Source organism: Chlamydotis macqueenii, chromosome Z (assembly GCF_036417535.1).
Source record: "Chlamydotis macqueenii isolate bChlMac1 chromosome Z, bChlMac1.mat, whole genome shotgun sequence".
NCBI classification, from domain to species: domain Eukaryota; kingdom Metazoa; phylum Chordata; class Aves; order Otidiformes; family Otididae; genus Chlamydotis; species Chlamydotis macqueenii.
In genome coordinates, this window is record NC_141593.1 from 12,223,816 (window position 1) to 12,241,971 (window position 18,156).

Below are 18,156 nucleotides of genomic sequence, written 5' to 3' on the forward strand. Positions count from 1 at the left end.
CATCTTTCTTATGTTGGGGCTCCAAAGCTGGATGCAGTACTCCAGGTGTGGTCTCACCAGAGCAGAGTACAGGAGGAGAATCATAATCACCTCCCTCGACCTGCTGGCCATGCTTCTGTTGATGCAGCCCAGGATACGGTTGGCTTTCTGGGCTGCGAGCGCACATTGCTGGCTCATGTCCAGCTTCTCATCCACCAGCACCCCGAAGTCCTTCTCCTCAGGGCTGCTCTTCATCCATTCCCTGCCTAGCTTATATTTGCACTTGAGATTGGTCCAACCCATATGCAGTACCTTGCACTTGGCCTTGGTGAACTTTATGAGGTTTGCATGGGCCCACTTCTCCAGCCTGTCAAGGTCCCTCTGGATGGCATCTCTTCCCTCCAGCATGTTGACTCCACCACACAGCTTGGAGTCATCACTGAGCTTCCTGAAGGTGCACTCAATCCCACTGTCCATGTTGCTGACAAAGATGTTAAACAGCGCCAGTCCCTGAGGAATGCCACTGGTCACTGTGGCCATTGACCACAACTCTTCGAGTGCAGCCATCTAGCCAATTCCTTATCCACCAAGTGGTTCGTCCATCAGATCCATGTCTCTCCAGTTTAGAGACAAAGATGTCATGCAGGACAGTGTCAGATGCTTTGCACAAGTCCAGATAGATGACATCAGTTGATATCCCTTATCCACCAGTGCTGTGACGTGGTCATAGAAGGCCACCAGAATGGTCAGGCACGATTTGCCCTTAGTGAAACCATGTTGTCTGTCCCAAATCACCTCCTTATTTTCTGTGTGCCTTAGCATGATTTCCAGGAGGGTCTGTTCCATGACCTTGCCAGGCACAGAGGTGAGACTGACTGGCCTGTAGTTCCCTGGGTCTTCCTTGTTTCCCTTTTTAAAAATGGGGGTTATTATTCCCCTTTTCCAGTTAGTGGGAACCTCACCAGGCTGCTGTGACTTCTCGGATATGATGGACAGTGGCTTGGCAACTTCATCTGCCAGTTCCCTCAGAACTCACAATGCATCTCATGAGGTCCCATGGACTTGCTCTCCTCCTACAGGTCCCATGCTTTTCTGTTGCCGTGGGCAGTTCTTCATTCTTCCAGTCCCTGCTTTTGCCTTTTGTGACTTGGGCAATGTGGCTAGAGCCCTCACTGGTGAAGACTGAGGCAAAATCCATCAGTCACTCCAAGGCATGATCAGTCAATTACTGCAATCAGTAATCACTCCAAGGAGACTGCTGTAAAGTGTGTCTAAAATGCAATGTAAATGAAACCACCACAAAACATTCACAGACACTGGAAATCTCTAAGTTGTGTATTAAAGTGTTTGAGCAGACTTTGGCACAGGCTAAAACCATGCCAGCTAGCACTTTCCCAAACAATTCTTGGGCACAGTTTGGGAGTTAGTGTGAGTCAGGAATCATTCCCAATGGACAGCAGATGCATATGACTATCGTGTTTTGAAGAATAAAAGGGTTTAATAATATAGGTATATTGGCTACATGCAATGTGGCATAGCATACTGGCATATAGCCATGTGGCTACCAGCCCCAGTGCCAGAGAACAGTCCCAGGGGTGTTTAACCTGTTCGTTTATATGTAGCCTTTGAATCTTTTGGTGGAGATGGTTAACATTTCACTATCTGAAGAATGGAAAAGGTCTGCTTTCTTTCACAGAAACAGCTTTTAAAACCCAAAGCCCAATAAGCTTTTTTAACATACATGATTTAGATAATCATATCCCTGTCTTAAATCTTTGTTTTACTGGCAAATTCATTAAAAAAAAAAAAGTGGCAAGGCATCTTAAGTGTGATGTGATGCCCTCAAATTTCTTTAATCCATGAAAGTATGGCTTTCAGCTTGCGCTGAATACAACAGTCCGTAATGACAATTTTTAACTTCTGTCCTTTGCCTGAAGATGAACGACCGCATTGACTGGCCCATGAAGCTGTACTGATTTACCTTTACATCTTAAAAATTGGGAGGGGGAAGCAAAGACTGAATATTTTTATCTTTATCTCTCAGAATAATCCATAGTGGCCCTCACAGCTCTTTTAAGAAATTGCACAGGATTTCTTATGTTAAGTGACATGCAATTCTGTATCTCTGTTACAAATGATGACAGCAAGTTGTTTACCCATTGCCTATCCAAAACAAGACATTAGAGAAGATAATTATGTAAGGCTCAAGTTAAAAACAAAAAAGACCCCAAGAAAACAAAAGAAGAAAAATGAAAAAAAAAATTGTGGGAAGTTATAGCAGGAATGGTACCAGCTTCCCTTCTGAGGTTCATTAATGGTGAATCCACAGAAAGCTTAAAGAGCATCTTTAGCGAGATTTCAGACTTCTTTCAGTGACAATGTGTAACTGATAATTTATCTTCCCTAGAGAAACAACTGTTGGTAGGTCTGTTCTTATGGCCCTAATGTAACAATACTGGGACCGTCTACTTGTCCAGCAGAGTAATCAATCACTGACCTCTTTTTCTGTTACATAATGTATTTTGTTATTTTATATGTTTTATCATCTAAATTACATGTTTTACATTATCTGTATTGTCTTTTAACTTTATTCAGAATGCCTAGTGCCTTGCATAATAAGAACAGACGGTAACATTCAAATGAAACTACTAGAGTTTTGTCTTTCACCATTTTTCCTCCATAGAGAACTGTTTTTTACAAGTATACATTTTAAAATGAATTAATTATGTGGTGCTATTATTTGGTCCTCTGAACTAAAGTCAATGCAAAGAACATAAATTTGTATTACTTGTCATACAGTATTCATTATTACATTCTTCCTACTCGCTGTTGTAGTCTAGCCTTAACACCAGATTCTAAATAATTGGAATACTTATAATAGCTGATTGCTCTACTATATTACATTCAGATAGTGAACTCCCAAAATTTTATAGGAAAGCTCTTTTCAATTACTGAAAAAAAACCAGAACAATAATAATGTTATTTTTTATTTTACTGACACATGACATTTATTTTAAAAATTGGCCCAGAAATACATAATACCAGTAAATTACTAAAAGGTAAAATATAACAATGTTCATCCCATTAACAACTTAAAATGAGAGGTACCTGTATGTTATACCAGCTCTTAAACAAAAAATGGAAAAGCAGAATACATTTTTCATTCATTCTATAGAAAAAAAAAATCAAATTACAAGCAACCTCTAAGAAAACATTGGTGCCAGGTGTATTTTCACTGTAATATTACATGCTGTCCATAATTTGTGAAGGTGAATAACAACAGGTAGCTGTCAGGGAAATTAACATCAGAATGAAGAGGGCAAAGAGGTCTCTTCACTATTTTCAGTAGTGTATACACACATACTGCCGTTGCCTCTAGAAAGCTTATCTCAGAACGCAGTTTTGAACAGCAGCAAGAGAGGTACCTACTTACCATGTATTTTGTGAGAATTGCTCAAGGAATATATTTTAAAACCAGTACTGGCTGAATGAAGATCTTTAATCCCTGCCTTTTAAAATTGCCTTAAAATATTCTCTGCAGGACAGGAAACGAGTCTCAGAATAACTGACTGTGCAAATAGCTTAGATTTATGGGAGCCCAGACACTTGTTTAGGGCAAAAGATGCATTCTCCCTTGACATCAAAGGGAGTAGGATTAGGTTCTAAAGCTTTACCCTGAAACTTGCAGTTCATTTTCAGGACTATAGAGGTGTGGATTTATCAGGGGAATTCAGAGAGCTTTGCCCTCCTCTGCACTGCCACCAGCTTTGTTCAGTGCACTATACGCTCCTTCATGAGCCACAGTCATGGTTGTATGACTGCATAGCTCCTCCCATACAAATTAGGGCTAACTCCACCCCATGACTAAGACCTGGAACAGAAATAAGGTTTATAGTATCTTGATATGTCTTCAGGTAATATTCTGAAATACTTTCTTTATCCCTTTTTCTGGCCATTTCAAGCAGAATGAGATGAACCCCATGCATACTAAAGTATTTTTTAGGAACACAGTGAGCCTCCACTCTGCAATAAATTGCTGTGAGTGGACCTTTGAAGATGACAGGGATACAAGGAACCACTTGTCTGAATGCAGCTGAAGAATTTGATCTTTCCTTTTAAAAACTGGATTACAGTAATAACTAATGGAATAAAAATAATCAATTTCTCTTTAGGAAAAAATTAAATTCCGAATTCACTTATGTGTGTTATAACACCACCTTCTAAAACAACTAGTGATTTAAATTAGTTGTTTTCTTGTGCAGGTAATAACATCACAGTACTCTGGCAAAATAGCCATTTCTACAAATTATTTTAGTTGAATGGGATTTTAAAAGCATTAAATGGTCCAGTGACATTCTCACTGGAAAGTTCTAACTGAAACAGTAGTCCAGTATTGTGTCTTACCATGACGTTTGTACTGGCTAATTCACATTGGATGTTTGAAAAGGAAAATTTCAGTATTTACATTTTATTTACACACTAAGTCACCGATCAAGAAAAAAAAAATTGTTATATAAATTACTAAAATAATAGAAAGACTCCATCAACATGAATTGGTAACAGTTTGAAGTAGATTGAAGTAGTATTCCTGGGCCAGCTTTGTCATTTTAGAATCACATTTTCCTGTGAATTCATAGGTGTGTACGTCCACATACATATGGGTATGTGGACTCCAAATAGGTAGTCCATTAAACTTTAGTTTATTATCAATAGAAAATAAATATTTTCCCCCTTGAGTTACACTGTATTAAATTAAGCGCATAAACTTATGAACACACCCCATTTGCTACGGCAATTATTTCCCTTTATTTCAAATGGATAACTTGAAGTTGTAAACACATAAACAATTAGAGGATTGGGATCTTTTATATTAACTTGAAATATAGATATATAACACATTTTTTTCAGAGCCCAGTTTACTCTGTCTCCATTCAACTTACATGAGCATGTACCAATTAGGTATTAGTACTTCCAGGACTGAATTACCGTATTCTCCAGTGCCATCTTCGTTTCTGTACTTTCAAGCAAAAATACATGCAGTTGTAAAGCAAACTTTGATTCATCCAACGTTATGAATTTAACAGGTGTTTAAGCTTGAGAGAGGCATTTTAAATCTGTATTGAAGACAGAGCTTCGTTCAGGAAATCCTGAGCCTTGGAAAGATTCAGGTGCGTTGGTGTGAGATATTCTCCCTTTGTGCAAATAATATCCATCCAGAGCTGAAGGGGTGTGTTTGTATGTCGCAGGGTATTAACAGCTGTGTTCCACGGCATGGCTGAATCCTGAAGTCGACGAGACAAGCAAGGCTTCCTCTAGAAATCAAGGGATTTTTGTCCAAGTGCTGAGGAGCAAAACGACATAAGTGAGTAGGAAAAGACAGAGTTAATTCATCGGATGTATATGCTTCTTCACTGTTGTCCTGTGCTATGGTTATTCACAGTTTTACCTCTACAGAGGAACACCAGAAAATCCCTCAGACTAGGACATTCTGTCTCTCCAAACACTCCTTCGCTACTCACAATTAAAATATTTCCAGTAAATCTGGTGGCGGTGGGGAGCATCAGCCTCCGGCGAAGAACCCTCCACCTGAACATCAGCAAGTTCCCCCGGGCTGGTCCAAAAAGGTGCTTTTTAAAAGCCACTCCAGTTCGCTATACCCACCTGGAAATCCCTCGCCCCGGCAACGCTTTCCGCGTCGGGTGTTTCAGTTCCTGCGACGCGGCCTTCTGACACCCCCCGAAACGGACATGACCGGTAACAGTCACCCAGCGACCGCCCCGGCTCTGGCACAGCTCGCCCGCTGGGGGGGGGCGGGGGACACTGCCGCCTCGGTGGGGTGGGTTTAAGGCGCCTTTTTAGGTCTGCCTCCCGCCAGGCGGCATTTTTGCAGTCCTCCTTCCCACCATCCTTAGACAAGGCAAAAATAAAACCCAAAACGTGTGGTTTTTTCAACGGTCACTTCTTCACAAATGGCTGGCTGCCTTCTTCTCAGCGCAGGCCTAAAGCGTAAACTCCGCTCTCGTTCCGCACATCAGAGCGGGGCGGGGTGGGGGGAGGAAAGAGAAACTCGGGCGGCAGCCGAAGGGGTGGGGAACGGGAGAGGCAGCCACGCAGCGAAGCTTTTGCTGTGCCCGCCGCCGCCAGGCCGGGCGAGGCGGAGGAGCCGCTCCAGCTGCGGCGGCGCTGGGAGGGGAGCGGCGCGGCGCCCAGCCGCGCAGTGGCGGCGGCGGAAGCGGCGCTGGTTGAGCGAGGGAGCGAGCGGGCGAGGAGGAGGCAGCGGAGGGAAGGGGGAGGCTGTTGGTGTTTGGCGCCGGTGGAGGGAGTCATTCCTGCCGCTGCACTTCCGGTCGGCATTTTGTTCTGAGAGGGAGCGAGAGAGACACACACAGGATCCTTCCCCCCCCTCCCTCCTCCTCCTCTTTCCCCAACCCCCCCGCTCGGTACCGACTCACCGTGCCCAGGCTGCCCCCTCCCCCGGCCCCGGCACTCGCAGGCACCGAGGGAGCGGCGGCGGGTCCCTGGCAGCGCTGCCCCCCCCCTCCCTGGCCACCCCCCCCGCTCCCCCGCGGCTCGGAGTGCGGCTCGGAACCGGTTCGGCGCGGCCCGGCCCGTGTTGATGTTGTGAAGCAGGCTCAGGGGGAAGGGATTTGTCTCGGCCGCTCACCCCCCGGCTCTACATGTTCGCTGCACTGAGGAGGAGACGGAAGAGGAGCCAGCCCCCCTCCCGGCCCGGATTATTGTTGTTATATTATCTCCCCTCCTCCTCCTGCTCCGCGGCGGCGGCGGCGGCCCAGCGGCGGCGGCGGCTCCTCTGAGGAGGGAGGGGGGCGGATTTCTCTCCCCCTCTCTCGGATTCTCGTTGGATTCAGACGCCGATTTGCTCAGGTAATCCCCCCTCCTTGTCTCCCCTTCCCCTCCCTGCCCTCTCCAGCAACGGGCCGGGCCTCCGAGCCCAGGCGGCCCAGCGCTGCCGGGAGCAGAGGGGGATTAGCTGTTATCCGGGGTAGAGGGGAGTAAGTGGCAACCGGAGGTGTTTATTTCGCAGCCCCCCTTCCTGCTGGCTCGGGTTTGGCGGAGGAGATTGGTTCCTCCCGGGCAGCCGGGAGGCCCGGGCCCGGTGGAGAGCGCAGGCCCGCCGGCCAGCGCCTTTACTCCAGCTCGGGGATTAGAAAGGCGGAGCGGCTTCTCAGTGACAGGCCTCAGCCCGGAGAGGAGCAGGAGGAGGAGGAAACAATACAATTAGCCGCAAATGTGCGCTGATCCTTTGCCATATTTACAACTTCACCAGGGCGAGGAAGGAAGGTCCCAGCGCAGACAGCCCTCTGAAGTGGGGAAGGAGTAAGTGGAGGAATAGGGGAAGAGAGACAATGTAAATAGCCAGGAACAAAAATACCACCTCTCTTCGCTACTACCTGATCCTTCTAACCAGCTGCCTTCGGAACATTCAAAAGTTCGAATGCAGATGGATTTATCACGTACAGAGGTTTAGTCTCTAAATAATGTAGTGATTGATTAGTGTGTTAATCACTTAGTATATTTATAGCATAAAACTAGCGCTTGTGGGATGATTGACACGACATGGACACCTGCAGACCCAGGAAATACAGATAGACAAGCATGTTGTATCAGGTACTCCAGACAATCTGGGTGTCTATGCTATATATATTACAGGAATGTGCACTAAATTTGGAAGAAATACTATTTTATGCTTCTAAGAATCAGAAAACGGGAGAGGGGTTGTGTTTAAAGTGCTGGTTTTATGACATTTAAGGGACCGAGGTGAGGATGAGATCTTACCCAAAGTGCTTGAGAATCAAATGTAAATTTAATTAAGTGAAGAGTGAGGAATGCTTAAAAAGTGTCATCCTTTCTTGTCAGGCCATATCACTTTGAGATCCTGAGGTTGTTATTGGCTGTTTGTGTCCATGATGTTTGAATATGTAATTAGGTGTCATTTTAACAGGTCAAATGTGTTTTGTAAATGACTGTTGATTAAGTGTCAGGTCTTTATAAATAAATGGTAGCTAATTTACAGTAAAGTAAATCTCAGATTTACGTGTGGTAGAGTTTGAGAGTGTTACTAAAAATTCAGGTAGATTTAAAACACATCCTCTGAACTAATAAAAGTACTCCTGTAGAAATTATGTATTGAGGGAAATTTTAAGATACTAAGTTTCATCTCTCATATAGGAAGGTAATTTGCAAATGGCAAACAACTATCAACATTACATAATTTGTCTATTTTTCAGCAGGTTTTTTTTAGTTGTTCAGGCAGATCTGTTGTAATAGTAAGTGGCTAGTGTATCTACTAGAGTAACTTTCTGGTGTATTGTGTTTAGAGTCATAATAAAACTGTGCTATCGTGCCTCCGAGTGCCCTGATACGTGTTTAAAAGGGTGAAGTTAATATAGCTGTCACGTAGAAGGCGTGTTTTTAATGCTGTAAATCCGTGTAGTAGTCAGTAGCGTGTCCATGATTTGTATTGGTCAGGGAGCAGTTTGAATTTTAAAAAGCCTGAAGATCCTGCTGAGCCCCAATCCCGGCCTCCCTCCCTCCCACTAATCTCCCATTCCTGTCTTTGTGCTGCCTGGTCCTGTTAGACACTGTTTGCAACAGGGCCTCAGGCCTACGTGCGTGGAGAGGAACCATTTACACTTCGAAAAAGCAGCTTTTTATTTTTAAACTTTGTGAATTGCAGAGGGAGCCGCTAGTTGTCTCTTAACTGCTCCTATTTCAGTGTGTAACAACAGAATCGCTATTTTCTTTTGGTCTGTAGCGTGCGTAGGGGCCGAGTGTAACTATGCTTTAACAGGAAAGAAAGGACTGTGCAGAAGTAGTTGTAGTTCTTGGGTAGTTTTCATCATCAGGAAGCGACATTAGCTCTAGCGTTTCTTCTGTCGTCTGTTTCAAACAGCTCTTCATTTTAACAAAAATGAGTTTGTTAAACTAAGAGTAGTGAACTTCTCTGACTCATTTTTCATTTGAGGAGGTTTGCTTTAAATAGACTAGATATGAGCAGGAAATGAGCTACTGTAGTTATGTGGTTCCTGTCAAGTTTATCTTTCCAGGGTTGTGTTTATGGCGCCTTTTTTTTTTTTTTTTAAATCAGAAAGCATGCACTTTTCTGGCATGAAAAATAGGCATATTTACAGAGGGAAATTTAAGATGCTGTCTATTTGTGATTTGTAATGAGGTTTTTGATTTTGTTTTTCTGAGCCATGTGTAGTTAACCCTGAATTAGTTGCTTTATCGCTATGTTTATGTAGTTGTAAATTTATTTATCTCAGAAGAAATACATTTAATATACAGAAATACTTAATGGGGAAGTGTTTATAAGATGACTTACTTTTGGTTTAGATTGTATTTTTTTAACACAATTAAGTGTGCGTGTCTGTTTGTGAAGCAGAACTATGTGACTTTCATACTTCTTTTTCCCTAATGTTAGGAGCTTATACTGGTCCACTGTTTATCACAACAGCTAGCTGCTTAAGGAAGATGTAGTTGTTTTATTCATGTTATTGTAATACAGAATTAATTATTCTCAAAATGTTAGTTGTAACAATTATTTTAACTCAAAGAGGAAAATACTTTCTTCTTGTTATCTTTTATTTTGTACTTTTGACTACCTTGTACATTTTGAGTTTGTTTCCTATGTACAGCTTTTTTTTTCCCTCTCAACTTCTTAAATATTTTACCTGAAGTTATTTTAAAAAAAAATAAATAAAATCTTTCCCTGAAGCCTTTTACTGTCTTTTAAAGCTGTTTTTATACTTTTAAAAATAAAGGTATAGGAACAGACATAGCAGTAAAGTAATTTATTTTTTACATTTGAGATGTTTACATTCTGATTTAGGAGAAACAGAACAGGTTCAGAGAAGCAAAATTACATCACTAAGACCCTTTGCAGATTCCTGTTAGGCCTAAGAGTACGTATACCCCTGTGCAGCCTCATTGCACATTTGAGACTCCATGTACGTTAGTGTTTGTTATGCCTCTTCTTGTAGTATCAGGGCAATAGATAGTAGTTTCCTTGGGATAGAGACACTTCTTTTTTGTTGTTGTGTTTGTATGATGATTAAGGTAATACGGCCTTAATCCTAAATGTTTCATGTATATATTCCTCTACAATATAAATAAACTGTATTTTGAAGAATACTAGATTAAAAACAGTTGAAGTGTGAATTCATTTGAGCCAGGGACCGGTATAAAAAGCTTCCTATTGCAACTTTCTGTGTGTTCAGCGACAAGTGAGATACGTTTTTTGTGTATATTGTATTACAAAGTGTTAAAGTCATTACACTGAATTTATATTAACATTCTCTTCATAAATACTGCACAATAAATTTTAAGTTAGTGGATTATTGCTATAACTAGAAGGAAGAAATACACTTCTATTCTGAATATCTAGACCCAGGAAAAAAATCAAGACTTCAGAAATTTATGCTTTCTAGAAATGTTTCTAGGGGAGTGTGTGGTATCTGTGAATGTTTGAATACTTTGACAACAATTATGGTCATACTTAATTGGAAAAATGTGACTAGTGGTAGATTTAGAGTTGTGTATCTGGTAGGTATGAGGTGGGTCACCCCGTGTTAGAGTAGCTATTTAGTGTCTCCAAATAAATCACCAGAAATATTTAACAGTTGAACAAAATGGCAATTTTAGTATTATACGGTTTATTTTCAGTCTTGCCTTTCATATGCCTTTATTAGAAATAGTACAAGTTAGTTTAGCTTCTGATTTTGAATCATCAGCAGTGGTAAACTCTTAGTTGCACAGAGATACCTACAAGGAAATGCTTGAATTTGGTGATACCTTTGTATTATGGCTAATAACCCTGTAAAAGAATTATCCTTTTTAAGAGTAAAAAAAAAAAAGGAAGTCCTTTTGAAATCACAATTGTTAAAGGCTTATATTCTAAAAACTTTTAATATAATTAATGTATATTTGTGGTTTTAGTTTCTTAGTACTACAAGCATATTTCTTAGCTGATCCTGACCCTCGAAGTCAGGAGGGTCTCTCTTGTGTGAGAGAAGTGCTTTATATTAACATCTGCTGCACCCCAGGAGTGAGGAAGTTGTGTTTGAGGAGCTTGTGCAGGACCTATGATTTGTGTTTCACTTCCTATCCCTACTATTCACTGGGGAAAATCTCCCTAGCAAAAGGGAGAGGAGAAAAGATTTTGATGCAACTGTATGTAGAAACTAAAAGGAATTCCAGTCAAACTGAATGTGGTTGTTGATACTGTACTTGAAAGTGACTACACAAATAACTTCAAAAAACCATAAAGATTGAAGACCATTTTTCATGTTAAAGTCATAAAAATTGCAGAAAAGTTTATTTTTAAGGCCTTTGTTATTTTATCAGTTGATTCTAAGTGGTTTTCCAATCAGAGATCTCAAAATTCTTTATATGAGTAGATATTTTAATTTTTCAGATTATTGCTGTGGTTTGATTTGAAGCACTTCTGGATTTTGTAGCAGTGTATGTGTGCAGACATGCAATGCATTTTGGAGGAACAGTGTTAAAAAACGCCAGGCTGCTAAGTAAGTGACTCAGACAAGGCAACAGCAGACTAAGATTACAGAAACAAATGTAATCCAGCCCCCTTCTCCTTCTGCTGGGCCTTTAACCAGATTATTGTATTCCCCTTTACCCTCGCAGCCCTGGTTCAGTGCCTCATACAGTACATGGGAAATGCCAGCTGACTGTTTTACTGTTACAACCTAGTTTATATATTAGTTTTTCTTTGTCATTCAGTGTGCAGCCTGCTGCTGTGTTACCTGCTGTATACATCCAAATCTGATGCTGAAGTGTTTTTGTCCGTTACAATGAAATTGTAGGAGTTACCTTAAGGATCTATGCATCAAAAACATTAGAGAACTTTTTTTTTTTGCACATATATAAAATATTATTTCCATTATACAGATAGAAGACTGAAACTGAGTCAGAAGAATGAGTTTTAGAAGTGCTTTATGTAATTTGACACGCTTTATTCTTCAGATACTTAATTACTTTACAGCACTTAGTAAGTTTGTAACGTTGTTTTCTTTGGCTTTATTTGTGGTTGCAGACACACTGCATTTCAACTTATCAGGCTCCTTGTTTTTCTTGCTGGATCCCTGAGAAGTATAGAATCGTTTTTCTGCTTATGTCCTTGAACATCTGTTAAGTTTCAGCTGTCTTAATAATGCCAACAACTGGACAAGAATAGATTTCTTGTTCTGAAAAATTAAAAGGAATCACCCTCTATATTGTGAAGCAACTAAAATCTCTGGAAGTTTTATTGGGAAGAACAGGGACAACAACTAGATAGTAACCCAGATCCTGCAAGTAATTAAATGGTTTTCCTGCGATATTGGTGACAGAGATTAAAGATGTTACTCTGTTAACTTCTATCAGGAACTAGCAAACCTGGAGGGTATCCTAAGCATTGGTTATTGGCTGTTAGGGATAAAACTCTGCCTGTTAAACTGATAATCGATGCAGTTGATATAAATGGATTGAACAGAAACCTCTGCAGCCTAGCAGTTGGACAATTTCGCTGCAGTGTCTATCTGTTGTTGGGCAGCTGTATGGCTCTGTTAAGAAAGCAAGACCATTCTGAGGTGCAGTAAGTGTATTCCTGACCAGAACACTGCTTTTGGGATGTAGGAAGTCCAGGTCCAAATGCCTGATGTGTATCAGGCAGAGAAGTTCTTGAGCTTTTTTTCTCCCCTTATGGCTTTTTATGTCATATGCTCTAGGTGTGGCCCAGAGGCCGAGTATATTACAGGACAGGTTGAATAAGTAGTGCTCAGTCTTGTCTTTTTTTTTTTTTTAATCTTTCTTTCTTTTTTCTTTCTTTACTTGTGATGAAAATTTTCTGTGAAAATAAGTTTGGTGGGGTTTTCTGCAGTTTACAGCAAGAGAGCTCTTGAATGGGAAACTGTTTTTAGTCAATGGAATTTATTAACTACATTTTATTCAGAGTCCTTAGCAAAAAATTGCAATGTCCTGCAGAAGGCATCTCCTTTTACTCTGTGATTCCAAGTTGTTTTGTGATGTATATCATGTGCCATATAGGAGGTTGAGATCCTGTGAATAACAAAAAAGTGTTTGATATTTAATGAATGAATATTTCATTCATAATTGAATGAATTTAATAATATACAGGGGACTAAATTGTAGGTGTAAGCAACCATAATTCCAATATTTCTTAATACCTTACTGCTTGGTTTTCTAGGAATAACATTTTTTTTTCTCTCTCTCTTTTTTTTTTGTTTTAAATATAATTAAACTCCTTGAATGTAAACATGTGTCTGTGATAGTGCAACCCGTGTCTCTGATGTTTGAGCTTGCATTCTCTTCTCTGTGTTGACCAGGTGTTTAGAAAGGATGAGGTTACAAATACTTTCTTTCTGAAATTTTCTCTTCAAGTCTTAGGTTTTAATAGAGACTGTCCCCCTTTCTTGCATGTTATTTTCCATTCAGGTATGTTGCTTTCTCTTTTTCTTCAGGTATACTTTCTGGATATTAAGGATGGGAGGGATGGTGGTGAATTTAGAGAGCCCTCATCAGATGCTACATATAGGAGCTACCTTAGCACCTGCAGAAAAAAATAATCTGGAACCTGCTTTTTGTAGTCTAAAAGCTGGGAAAATGTTGGTAAGACTTCAATAAGATTGTGGTGAGAACTCATGGGGAGTACTTTGTGGAGATCTAAAATCAGTTCGACTTTGATTTTTTTAATTTTTATTTTTATTCCTGAAGGGAAAGTTTAAAGTCTGCGTGATGATTTATTTTTTAAATTTCTAGTTCAAACTGAGGAGATACAATTGCTTTTTACTACATGGATGCTCAGTTTTCCTTTTTTTTTTTTCTTTTTTTTTTTTTTTTTTAAATAATGGGAGGTGGAATTTCTTCCACTAACATGCTCAATGACGATTGGTTCTTCCTGGCAGTTTCCTTAAAAACTCATGGAGAGGCATAACCTGTAACATAGAAAGACTTTCATATATCCTATTAAAATTTGGCAGCTTAACAGAGTTAGTAGTCAGCTTTAAGAATGCATGTTGCTCCCTGCTTGTTTTATATAGTTAGGACTGGTAGTGACTTCTCTCAGTTCCCTGACACTTACCATTTAAAGGCACTGATTTTACTTCTGACATTGCTAAACTTTGGTAATTTCGGCTGAAATCTTCCATGCTGAGTGACTGTCCTGTATTGACTGACTCTTTTAATATTCAACAGGACTTTCCTAGTAAGTACAGTGGTAAGCAGCGAAATGTGGTACAGACTCTTAGTTTTCTAGTGTCCATTCTGTGCTTATGCGGAGTGCTGATTCATTTGAATGTGGAAAAGATAAGTACTGAGGTTGCAGGTGGCTGGAAAGGTGAACACGTGGAGGAGAAGAGAGGTGAACTGAAATCCAACGTACACAGAATGGAGCAGGAGTGGGAGTTTGAAAGGCAGGAACTGGGAGGAGGGTAGGAGCTTTGAGTTTATAAGGAGGTAATAACTGAACTAGAAGAATAAAGAAGCTGGTGGGGCAGATACAAGTGTCCTTAGTAAAAATACAGGAAGATCTGTGAAACAGCCTTAGCGAGAAGCCAAGATAGGAGGATACTTTGAAATTGAGTGTATACTCAAGGGAAGCAGTTCAGGGATGGGAGTGGGTAGGAAGTATCTACTGAGAGAAACTAGAGAGGGGAAGAAGAAAAAAATCCCTGAGAAACCAGAAGTACAAAACAAGGATTGACTGGGCAAAGAAGCATTATTTCACACACAGGAATTCGTTGTTTGAATTGCCTTTTTTTTTTTTTTTAACTGAGGAAATCACATAGGAAAAAAAAAGGCTCAGAAATGTGAAGTACTTCTTGTAAGAGCAAATAGTAGGGAATTCCATAGTTCAGATTACCTGTTTAGTCCGCATTTGACATCTTTATGAATGCGCTGTGGTGGTCTTTAAGTCTGTCACCAATTTTTTTTTTCCTAGAACATGAGGCCTGTTTTGCTAACTGCATGGAATGAATGTAGCCTCCCTAATGGAGCTGTTTACGCATTTAAAAAAAAATACAGCAGGTTATATTAGTGTCTCCTAGGATTGATCTTAGATATTGTTGATTCTGCCTTGGGGAAAGGATAGACTTTGAGATTGCTTCCAGTCCTATCTTTTATGATTAAATATGTTGATTTTTCCTTGGTGTTCAGTGTGTAGTCCATTGCCTTACTCACTTTACAACATTAAACCCTGCTCCAGAGATAGAATTCTTCACTTCCTTCCAGGCTTTTCTGTGGCATGTATTGCAATATTGGAATGCTGCACAAATACTTACTTTTTAAATGTTTTTCAGGTGAGTGTGTAATCATGCAAGTTGGCAACTGAAATGTTGGTCTTTATAGCTTTGGAACTCTAACTGGAGCAACTGTAGGACCTGACTTTTAAATTAACCTGGATTTTTTTTTACATCATAACATGTGTGATAATATTAGAACACATTTTTTTAATTTTGGTTACAAATATGACTAATCAGTTCTTCTTGAAATTGGGCTTCAGAGCATGCAGGGAGAAGGGAACACAGAAATATTTACCATTAGTAGCAGAAACAGAACGAGATTCCCAAGAGTGGCATTTTTCTGTTTCCTGCTATCTGATCTGTGGCCTCTTTCCCTTTGTACTTCTCTTTCATTTTCACTTGAAGTTGGAGAGTCATGTATGCTACAGACCTTGCAGCTGTATGAATAGCCTCTGATTCATTTCCACAGCAAATCCTTCCTGTAAACTGAATGAAGATTGGGCCTGAGGGTGGGAGGGGAATGTTACAAAATTATATAATCCAAGGACTGGTCAGAATTCTTGGGCACAAGAGGCGTTTATGAACTTTTGATAGACTTTGCAAATGTGATCTTTCAGCCTAGGGGTGTGGGACTTCCTGGTAGAAGTCTAGAAAGCTTTGTGTTGATGCACAGGAAAAGTAATGTTTGAGTGTTTGTTGATGTCAGCTTTTCTGTTTTGAGTGTTCTGTTGTAGAGGGTTTTTAAAGTCAGGTCTTCAGCATTTTTAATGCTATGAATTTTAACATACAGAAATTCATTTAGTAGAATATCTTTTTAAGCATTGCCTTGTAAAACAGCTGTCATAGTGCAGTAAGTAAAATTTTTGATTTCTGCATCATAAAAAGGAGTTGGAGTGAGATCAAATAGGGACTTTGTTGTTGTGATACTGTTGTTGAACAGGTCAGCCCCTGAGTGTAAATCAAAATGGATGCATGCAAAATGGAACTCGGCTTCTGTGGTGCTGAGTAAGGGATCCATATTGGTTAGTCAATAGAAAACGTTGGAGAGATTTTTACCTCCTGAAAGACAGTTTAAATCAATTTATTTGATAATCATATTCTCTCTTCCAGGCTTTTTCCCTTTTCTAATTAATTTTCTTCGCACTGTGATGTAGTACTACTTCAACAAAAGAAGGAAATGCTCACTACCGCATAAAATCTTAGAGCCAGTCAAAGACTCCGGTGGGTAGTGACAAATGCGAGTTTGAACCTCCTGCTCCTGAAGAGGATTTTAGATTCTGTGTGTCTGATTTCTAAGCAAATGTTTTTCCTCTGTCCTGATGAGATTTTGAGTGAAGAGTTGGAGGCAGTGGCTAATACACAGTACAAAGTAATCAGTTTTGTGTGTTAGGCACGTTCAAAGTATGTGTATGATTGGACTTCCCAACTCTGAAGATCTTGTGCAGGGTTAGGTGTAAAACAAGTATTGAGCTGCTTAGTTCTGCAAAAGTAGTGGCAGTTCTGACATACACTTAAGAAAAGCTATAGGTGAACTTTCATGGTGATAATTTAGCTGACTGATGGCTGAGAGACTTGTAGGAACACACTATTCACTCTAGGGTCGCTATTATAAAAGATTATTTAGAGTTATGGCTTTGCATACTTACTCATTGGAGTAATTCCCTCTGCTTCTATCTAGCACAATGTAAAATTTAGTCATGTTATTTACAGAAATAGATAATTAATTTTACTGTGGAAAATACCATTAAAATATCTGAGAAATTACAATTAAAAATGATATGGTTTAAAAAATGTTTTGTCTGTTATTCTGTAAATATTATGACATGAACAGGCCATCATAATACTGGAAGGTAAACATTCTCAATTTTCACGTCACACTGTAATCTTAGCCTGCAACCTGGAGAAAGAATAATGAAAGCTACTTACTTAATTTAGTGCCATATTAAATGATTATATTGAATTAGTAGACTTCAGAATAGGAGTTCTCTTTTTCTGTAAATGTTTGTGTTTATTCCTGACAAATCATTTTTCTAGGCTCAAAGTCGACATATGATGTCATGGGATTAAGCAAAGTCTTAATCACATCTTGATAAATAATTAGCCAATGAAATCTTATAAAAAGGTCTGTAGATGGACTTCTGAGGATTTAACATAACTTGTTAAGGCCTGGTAATTTGAAGTTACTGCATGCTCAGCTGCAATGAGTGTTCAATTGTTTATATGTAGCCTGTCGTAATTGCACATAACTTGATTTAATTTAACCATGTTCTATTGCTGACTGAGGAAGGTTGAACTAGTTTGCATTTTTCGTGGATTAAGTATGTATGCACAATTACTGAAAGTCAGCCGATGCACAGTAACTTGAGTGTGTGGGCTAATCAACTTGCCCAAACGTGGCTGACACTCCATATAACCCTGTGTGAATTTTGTGAGGAGCAGTATTTGTCTGAAACAGAACTGTTGAAGGTGTCCAACCTGCACCTAATTACTGATACAGGTGTAAATTTGAACAAGTGTTTTGGATGAAAAATGGGTGAAAAATCAGTGAAATACACTGATTTTGAAAGCCTGTTAGATTATATCATAAAGCTTGTTATAGATAGAAGCAGATAAGGTTTTTCTGTTCTTGTTTAAAATAGTTATCAGTTCCATGATGATGAAGCTTATATGCTTATGCTGTTTTGTAATGAAAAACAACTAAAAATTAGAAGATAGAGGTACTTTAGTTTTAAAGGTGACTCTATAGAAACAGTATCAGTTACTGAAGACATTACATTTCCTGTACAGAACTTATAAGTTTTAATAGTGAAGTGACATTTACCTTGTTAGAAAGAATTCAGTTTAGTTTCATGTGCATGATTATGACGAATGAATATGCTGTAAATCAAGTTTTGTGCAG

The 18,156-nt window shown here is 39.7% G+C and overlaps 1 protein-coding gene and 1 long non-coding RNA gene across 5 annotated transcripts in view; one reads left to right on the forward strand and one right to left on the reverse strand.

Moving 5' to 3' along the window:
- Nucleotides 1–2,953: 2,953 nt before the first annotated feature.
- Nucleotides 2,954–6,331, reverse strand: LOC147596261 (uncharacterized). Its single transcript, XR_015261502.1, has 2 exons — nt 5,641–6,331; nt 2,954–5,425 (listed from the first exon to the last, which is right to left on the reverse strand). It is a non-coding gene; the product is annotated as an uncharacterized LOC147596261 (long non-coding RNA).
- A 175-nt stretch (nt 6,332–6,506) lies between these two features.
- The window catches only part of NIPBL (NIPBL cohesin loading factor), a 168,595-nt gene continuing 156,945 nt past the window's right edge, over nt 6,507–18,156 (forward strand). Inside the window, exon 1 of one of the 4 annotated variants that reach the window (XM_086770042.1) lies at nt 6,507–6,864. The gene's annotated coding sequence lies outside the window, so the exon portion shown is untranslated. The remainder of the gene's footprint in view (nt 6,865–18,156) is intronic. The other 3 variants (XM_086770041.1, XM_086770043.1, XM_086770045.1) reach the window with 3 other exon arrangements.